We start from the raw sequence: 8775 nt of genomic DNA on the forward strand, positions 1-8775 counted from the left end.
AGGCAAGTGAATTAGTGATGGGGTGTTAATACTTGCATGTCAGGGGAGTGATTGGGGGGGCGGGGACAGGAGACCACTCATTTTTGCAAGCAGTTCTTAAGTGGATGATTTCAGACGTAAAGGAGAGAGTTAACTACGTGTAACATTGAAGCTGCACTAGAATGGTAACATTAGAATGTGTAAACGAGCGAGATGCTCCCAGACCAGTATGTGTGCCCCTTCCCCCATAGTCACCCTCACCACCACCCTCCACCAATGTATACATGTGGCAGAATTTGTTTTGCCTGTTAAAAGAACATAGCATTTAAGCAGCTCTCGTATTTATGTTTTCATTCTGAGAAATGAAGGCACACTTTAGATTCTCCTTTATTAGCAACTTGTTTATGACAGTTTTTTTCATGCAAGCCTCCAGCTCTCATTATTTGCATAATGGGTTATTATTTCTAAATGGCTCCATGTGGTCTTTAAATGACAAGGGCTTGTCAGCCTCATGTAATATTTAGAAGTAACGGAGCCAAATCATAACAGAACTCACTTAAATGGACAAAAAGGTGTTATGCATGCTTCCTTGACACATTTACGCGTTGGTACTGCATTGCCAATTAGACATTGCATGTGTTAAACAGACGCGTGCTGCTGTGAAGTTATTCACAGTGTTTCGAAGAAAGGAGGAATCGATAAATCAATGTGCTCATTTATCGGACACCTGTGGCTGCCTGACAGATTACAGAGGCGAGCAGATGAAGAGAGCAGGAAGGATGATAGATTTGAAAACAGGGGAACTAATGGGGCGTCATAGGGGTAAACGGAAAGGGCAATGGTATAGAGCAGAGGCGTTGCTGGGGGGGGGGGTCAGGGGGCTATAGCCCCTGATCTTTTGGTTGTAGCCCCGGATAGAATCACAGGAGCTACAACCAAAAGGCTAGCTAGCCCCCAGTCCCGACAGTTCCGACATCAGCGTATCCCGGGGTCTTTTCCAGACCTAGCAACACCCCTGGTATAGAGGGGAGTGAGTGGGGCACATAAAAAGGATAAGGCAGATAGAAATAGAGGGGACAGGAAAGGTAACCTGTAAGCGGGAGCATAGGCAGAGATACAGGTGATGAAAGAGTGTTGCCGTGGTGAAAAGGGGACAGGCGACAGATGTGAAGTGGGGAAGGCGACATGCACTGGGGACAGGCGACATATGTGGAGTGGTGAAGGCGACATGCACTAGAGCAATCCACATCGTAGCATGTGACAGCGTATATAGGTAGAGGAAGGGAGGAGTAGGAGATGGAAAAGATAGTGGAGAAGCAGTTGGAGAGGAGAGGGAAGAGGGGCGGGGAAGGGGGAGGACCAAAGGAGGGCAGGGTAGTAGAGAGGAGGAAGTTGGAAGAGGGTGGGGGGACAGATAAACTAGGATAAAGAAGATAGAATCAGATCTGAATGTGAGAGGTAATGATAAGTAAGGGGAGAGGGTAGACAGATACAAGGATGATGGGAGAATGCGGAAGTGGTGGTAAAGGAGCAAAGGACAAATGAAGCCCTGAAGAGGAGAGTGTCCGATCAGATAGATGAGAAGTGGTGAAGGCGACATGGAATACAGAAACATACATCAGTATTAGGTGACAATGGATATGAAAGGAAGAGTGAAGAAAGGAGAAAGAGGAGGCAGTAGAAAAGGGGAGGAGAGCAGAGAAAATGAGAGGAGAAGACGAGAGAGGAAGGCAGAGGAGAGGAGACAGGAGGGGTGGGAAGGGGACAGGAGGGGTGGCTGTGAAGTGGAGGAGAGTAGAGGGGAGGGGACAGGAGGAAGTGAGGGGCAGGGAAGGGAGGGCTGAGTTGAGAGGTGTGGGATGTTTTTACCCATGCATCCGAGCCCTACCACAAAAACTGTGCAGTACTGGCATGGAAAACATCATGATGGCCAGAACTTCCCAGAAAATGCACAGGGAAATGCATGAAGAATAGGCTGCCACCCATTTTGCCTATGTTGTGAGCACAGAAGGGCGCAGAGCCTAAAACCATTGTAAAAGGGGCAATGCTGATTGCCAAAAGCAACCCATAACTGGTGGGAATTCGTTTTCTTCAGGTCAAACATGGCTAATTTATGGGCACAAAATTATTTTACTGCAGAACTACACCAACGCCATTTGTTGAACCTGGACAATATACTTCCATGTAATATCTCTTGTTTGAAATGCTTGAATTCAAGACTGATCAAAAAAAATTGCATGCAGTACCCGCTTTTGACTGAGGGCGGCGCTAGCGGTCTAAACTCTGACAGGGAAACTGCATGTCAGGAGTTGCAGGAGAGGCCTTTACATCAAAGGCTGGGAGTTAATTAAAATCTTAACCACATGCTGTTCCCAGAAGACAATCTGATTTAATTAACAGGCCAAAGGCTGGGAAACCTCTCACCTCCAGAGATTCACACCAGGAGTTAGAATCTCACATGACCTCTTGATTGATAGAAGGCAGACTGGCTGGGAGCCTCCTGGAGACCACACAATAGGCTCTCGCACTTGAATAGAATATGTTGATTTTGACTGTTTCCTGTCAACAAAGACCTGCCTGCCAGAAGACACATGTGATCACTGACCCACCCAAGTGTTGGAGGCGGACTCAACACTCTGAGAACTGAATTGAAAGCAAAATATATATTTTACAGAAACACTGATAACTCTTTGTAATCAAATGACCGGAATGTATAACTTTGAGAGCCTTAATTTAAAAAATGTACCCTCTATTCAAGCCCAAACTCCAATTTGTGTGATGTTCTGGGGCAAAACCCCGCTATTTATGGATACTACAGACTCTGTGTTTAAGCTAGAGACATGGGAATTTACTGGAGTATGTATGGACAGGCCGTGTATATGTGTATAATTTTTAATGAAAAACCAATATTGCAAACCCAGTTAAAAAACGCAAAATGTTGCCGTTTCTGAATGCAAGCTCTTAGAAACATCAGAGTTTGAACAGAGTATACCTCATGTGATACGTGATGGGTGCATGTAATTTCAAACCACTATGTATCTATGAAATATGTCTTTTTGATCAAATATAGATTTGTGTGCAATTTGACAGGGGAGTGTCCTTTCTGCATGCCATATAATGACATCGCTCTGACACTCCACTTCTTTTCCCCAATCAAGAGAGAAAGGAAAGCTTGACCAATGGGCAGTTGAAAGAGGGGCTGGCTAGTGATGCTGCACACACACCCACTTTCAAAAGACATAAAAAGAGCCACTGGAAGCTAGAGAGGACATTCAAATACAGTTGCTGCAACGCGCTCTGCCGGACCATACAACATCCAGAAGATACCAGATTCAACACTTAGACTTTAAAACTCCAAAGAACTTGATTCAGAACTCAAAGCAAGGGCCTAAACCCACAAACTGAGAACTCTTCTCAGTAGGCCTCAGCATCCAGCAAACCTAACAGCGGTAGCAGCATCCAGGAGCCGTGCAGATCAGCGCTGGGTCCAGAGAAAGCTGTGCAGAAAGATCCAGAAGCAGTGCTGTACCCAGAGAAAGCAGAGCAGTATCCAGAACCAGAGATCCAGAGTGACCCAGACCGCTGTTAGCAGAACCAGAGAGCTGACCCAGATCACTGTGAAGTGCCGAGACCAGAACCGGAGTCCAGTCCAAAACCTGACCAGATCCGTGGGGAGGCCTATTTCAAAATATATTGTGAGTACCTAGCAGAACTGTGCAGAACCAATCTCTCAGTTAAAAAAATATAATTCAATCTATTTTAATCTAACCAGAACTGCCTCCTAACTGTCACCTGTCATTTGCAAAGCTGTCACCTGTCATTTTCTAGCTGCAAGCTGTAACCTGTCGCTTTGAACAAATCCGAAAAACTACCTTTATTTAATCGTCCGTATCACTCACTCGCGAATTTTGCGAATTTTGCCGCGATTTGCGATTTGGCCCGATTTCTTTACTTGTCAAAAGATAGCTGCTTTTGCCTGAACTGCTAAATTTCGTTTGCCTCTTAAGAACCATCCCTGAATCATTGCTAGAGTGAGCCTGAACTCATATTAACTAGATACCACTCACCCTGAACCTCCTGAATGGAATTAAAAGCATTTCCAGCATATTTCTCACTGCATTGTCACCATATTCAAAGCATTTTGCCTGTGTTTCAAAACTCCTATCTGTTGTATAAGCTGCTGGGGGGGAATTGAACTGAATTCTATTTGATTGCATTCCTAAGAACTGTGTCATCTTCATCTTCATCTCCTTACATTGCATAAAAGGGGGGGGGTGAATTGTCCAAGAAAGTGATTACATTGTCTTTTGCTGAAACCCTATGAAGTTATTTTCTGTACTGGATTTTCATTCCACCTTGCATCCATTTGAAACCATAAAAGTATTGTTGCTATCTTATCCATCCTATAACCACTCATCTTTGATTATAAAGAAGTGTGCTAGTGCCAGACTATCCATTATTGATTACTGCTCAGATTAAGTGTGATATTCAATTATTAATTTATTATAAAGTGTGATATATATATTGTTTAAATTCTCAAATAAACCTTTTAACTTGCAAAACAGAACTACTTCTTGGCTCAGTAGGGTCAGGGGGATTCCAAGAGAGGGGAGTTATATAGGGGTAGTCATCCAGAACTCATGAACTGGACATAAAGATATATCAATAAGGGTTTCCATTCAGTATCCCAGACTAGGCATTGACTTAGCTGTAGTGTTGAATTGAATCCTCTTACAAAGTGGGGGCTCGAGCCGGACGTTTGGGTTAGATCTATCACTTGTGCAGATTAATACAGTGTGCCAGCTGACCAGATACACATATCCGGTCGGATCACCACGCTGTGTTACGCTGTAAAGCACTCCTCAAAGGAACGCTCTAAGGAAAAGGTCTGTTTTGCAAAAATAAAATACAAACTTCTGTAAGTCAGGAAGGAACTCAAATTCCAGAATGACGACCTTGGTAGATATGAAAATAGCCGGAGAACACTTCTTACATAAGCTATTTGTGAGAGGTGAGTGGACTCATCAGGACCAAACGGTCTGGTTGCAGGCAATCGCGCAACAGGTCACTGAAACAGGGTCAGATATATGGGGAGATCAGGGACCCCTACATGTGGCCCTGAGTGAACTATATATGGCCCCTAAGGCCAAGGATGAGCACCACAAGATTGCCAGGGTAGCGGCATATTTATATTTACATATGGGAGCCATGCAGGACAAATGTGCTGAAGGCCAAGATCTGGCGAGTAGGCAACTGCTGGCACTACAGAAGGCCCAATCTGATCTGGACTCTTCTGAGCAGAGGCTGCTCAGGAGCCAGGAGTCAGAAAATGACAGCAGACGGTACATCACTAAAATAAAGGAGGATATGGATGTGCTGCAACAGGAAAAGGCGGACCAGGATACCAGATTTCTGGCCTTGCAGAAGGAGTACCAAGAAGGTTTGGACTCCCTACTGCAGAGCCAGAAAAAGCTGGAGCAACAGTTAGACTTCAATAGGGCATGTGCTGAGCAGGTAGTCACCCTTCAAAGCCACCTAGATAGGGAGAAGGCAGAAAGCAATAAACTGATTTTGAAAGACCTGGATACCCAGGCAGAGTTTGACCAGGAGCGCCAGAAAGCTGGTGCCTTCCAAAGGCAAAGGGACGACCTGGCGGCACAGATGCAGGCTCTTAGTCAGGAAAGGGATACCTTAGGCCAGGAAGTCTGCCACTTAAAAAGGAAAATGGAAGAAAATCACCTGGCCCTCCAGGGACTGGGTGACCTCCAAAAAGAACACCAGAACTTGTTAGAGCACACCAGGAGGGTGGAGGATGCTCTGGCAAGAAAGGAGCAGGCCAATAGGGACACAGCTCAGGAGGTAACCCTCCTGCAGCAGAGACTGGCCCAGTACTCCAGGACCAATCAGGAGGCACAGAGAGAAAATGAGGCTCTCTGTCAGCACAATGATAGGCTCCAACAACAGGTAGCGATGCAGGAGCGACTGATAGAGTTTAGTAAGGCCTTAACTGAGGAACTGAAAGCGCAGGCTCTTGCATTGCAACAGGGAGCAGGGGCCGATAGAGACCAGGTTCGCTGGGAAAGGGAAACTCCTGAGCATAACCTCAGGAGCCCTAGTACCAGAGGCCTTTATCTCTCTCAGTCCCTGGACTCTGCCACCCCCATGTCTCCTGGCGCACATGAGCACCGGGCCACAGGGATGGCAGATTACTATCCAGCCAGAAACATGGGGCTCATAGGCCAGTACCACCCAGGTATGGAGGGGCGGGCATCTGGGTATGGGCACCCAAGCACATTGCAATTCAGTGGGGAACCCCAGGAGAGTAGGCCCATTAAGGGCATCCTGAAAACCTCTGCCCAGTTAGGTCAGTGGGGGGGGTACCCATCAAATCCTGGCAGCGAGGAGGGATCTGAAGACTCCTCTGAGCGGTACAGGACACAGGAGACCAGGTCCCCACATTCTGCCAGCCACTCCCAGGCTCGCAGAATCCGGGAAAACCTGGAAGATCAGCCAGGAACCTCTGGGAGCAGTGCCTCTGAGTCAGAGGATGAATGGACCAGGGTTACCCGAACCAAAAAGGCCAATAAGGCAAAAAGGGCCTTGCTTAAGACCCATTGAAACAGATTAAGGCAATCAGGAGTGTCATCACGCCTTATCATAAGAACGCCAAGTACTCTGTTTGGGAAAACTTGGAGCTCTATGAGCAAATGATGGAGACTTTTCATTTGAAGGACAGCCAAAGCTGTATCCAATATGTAAAGTGGACATTCTCCCCAGAGTACTCCAGTTTCTTTGCAGGGCTGGAGGACCAAAATCATTCAAGGTGGTCCACCTATAGGGCGGCCATATTAAAACATTTTTCTGTTCACAGAAATCCCCAAGAGGCTCGCAAGGCAGCCTACAATTTGCAATGTGGGGAGGATCAGGCCCCACAAGAATTCGTGCAAGAACTGAAACGTGCCTTTGCGCAGACCACCAGAAGGGTGCGCGCAGACAGCAGAGAATTTGTCAATACATTTTTCCATGCCTTGCCCAAATACATCATGACCCAGCTCGTGAGAGATTTTCACGAGAAAAGATCTTTAGACTGGGTCATTGAACAGGCTACCCGGATCTATGAGGTGCAGAAGCCCATAGAAAATAAAAATAATGCGCCCAAAAACCCCAAAACCAACAGCACCCCTGCTGCTGCCAAGGTGGCAGAGGTAAAGGTTGCCCCCGTTTTAGACTTGGAGATGGGGGGGCCTAAAAACCTACCTGCACCTAATAATCCTAAACCCAGAAATCCCTCGGGCCAGTCACAGACAGGGAGTCGAGGAGGTAGTCCCACAAATGGGGTCCCCCGCTCCCCTGACTATGTAAGTCCCCGCTACAAGGGAAACTGACCAATCCTGGGTTATGTGTGGACTCCTCCAGCCCAAGGGGGGGATCCAGCCAAGCACCTGACCCGGGGAACTTCCCTCCTAACTTCTCCCAGGAGGGCAGAAATTCTCCAAATCCTGGGCAGAACTTTTTCCCCAGGTATCCACCCAATTTCCAGCCCCAAAATCATCCATCCTTCTTTCCCCAATTCCCTGAGCTCAGACAACCTAATCCGGGAGAGGGGAGGCCAAGGGTGGAGGGGTACCAAAATCTTCCCAACCAGGGGTACTACCAGAGAAGGGATAGCTACCCTTCCTGGGATCAGCCCAGGGGAGAAAATAGAGCCCCGTATCAGCCTGAGCGGGTTTCCCAGTTAGAGCGCCAGGTCCAAAATATGGCACGGGATCTGGGTCACATACTGAGGGCTCAACAGAACCCTCAGTTGAGCATGCCACCGCAGAATGCCCCAAACTCTGGACCTGGTGCTCCAGAACAATGACAGGGGCAGCACCCCGATAACACACCGGTTCCCAGGGAGGAGGCACAAGGGGAAGGGGGGTGTAAAGCCTTGGAGGACGCTTCCTTCCCAACTTGTAAACAGCTCCTAGAAAACCAGGAACCGGAAACAAAATCTCCTACCCCTGAAAGCCTGCCTCCCAATGAGCAGAGGGGGGTTAGGAGAAACAAAGGACCCAAACAGACCCACTTTGTGGAGGAGGTCCAGGTCTTCCAATTTGAGGGAGAGGGATCCTCAGAGGATCCTGGGGAAAGGACCTTCTCCTTCAGAGATGGGGGAACTCCTCCCAAGGAAAAATGGGTCCCAAAGGATTCCAATCCAGACTGGGGAGATATGGAGACTGAGCTACCGCCGCCCATCATCTCATCCCAGAACCCACAATACCAAAATCCCCTGGTTCAAACCCATCCTGGTGACTGCCTCCAAGAAGGGGGAGGCGGCCCAGAACCGGAACCAGGGGAACCCACAATGGCTCTGATCTCCAGTTGCCAACTTTTTCTTTCAGATTCCCAAGGCTCTCCACAGAATTCTGCCCAAATCTCTTCGCTAGCAATGTCCAAAACCAGAAGGTTAGCCCACCAGTTGTCCAAAAATGTGCATTATCTGTGCCCCCTTGAGGAGAAGGAGGGAAGATACTATGCCCCGGTACAAGTACAGGGGCAGGGTACAATTTTGGCACTGGTGGACACTGGATCCCAAGCTACCCTTCTGTCCAAAAGGGCCTTTGATGAACTAAATGCAGGAAAGGGGGAGAATTATCGTATTCCTCTCACCTCTCTTCCTGGACAACTGCAGAACTTTGACGGGAAGGAAATTCCCGTTGAGGGGACTGCAGACTTGGACATTAAAATTGGGCGACACAAGGTGAAACACCTGGTCATAGTAGTGACTCCAGAGGGCACCCCTTGTTTACTAGG

The sequence above is a fragment of the Ambystoma mexicanum genome, chromosome 1q (assembly GCF_040938575.1).
Source record: "Ambystoma mexicanum isolate Mex_15411 chromosome 1q, UKY_AmexF1_1, whole genome shotgun sequence".
NCBI classification, from domain to species: domain Eukaryota; kingdom Metazoa; phylum Chordata; class Amphibia; order Caudata; family Ambystomatidae; genus Ambystoma; species Ambystoma mexicanum.